The following is a 368-nucleotide window of genomic DNA, read 5'->3' on the forward strand; positions in this document are numbered from 1 at the left end:
CACTGTAGTATTGTAGTCTCCCATACTTTGACCCACAGTGAGACAGTTGTGGTGTGTGTAAAAGGTAATGGAGAGCCAAAATAAGCCAGCAGACAGATGAAACAGTGACTACAAATTACTCTTTCAGATTTAATTGAAGCTTTGCTAGCAGGCTTTGATTTAAATGAGGCTTTCATTCTTACAATATAAGAATTAGATTTATAGGGTGGCACTCATGCTCAGTGGGTAGGGTGCCAGCCACATACACAGAGGCTGGTGGGTTAGAACCCAGCATGGGCCAGCTAACACAACAATGACAACTGCAACAACAACAACAAAATAACAGGGTGTTGTGGCGGGTGCCTATAGTCCCAGCTACATGGGAGGCC

This window comes from Otolemur garnettii, unplaced genomic scaffold, assembly GCF_000181295.1.
Source record: "Otolemur garnettii isolate 467f Iridium unplaced genomic scaffold, OtoGar3 scaffold00048, whole genome shotgun sequence".
NCBI lineage: Eukaryota > Metazoa > Chordata > Mammalia > Primates > Galagidae > Otolemur > Otolemur garnettii.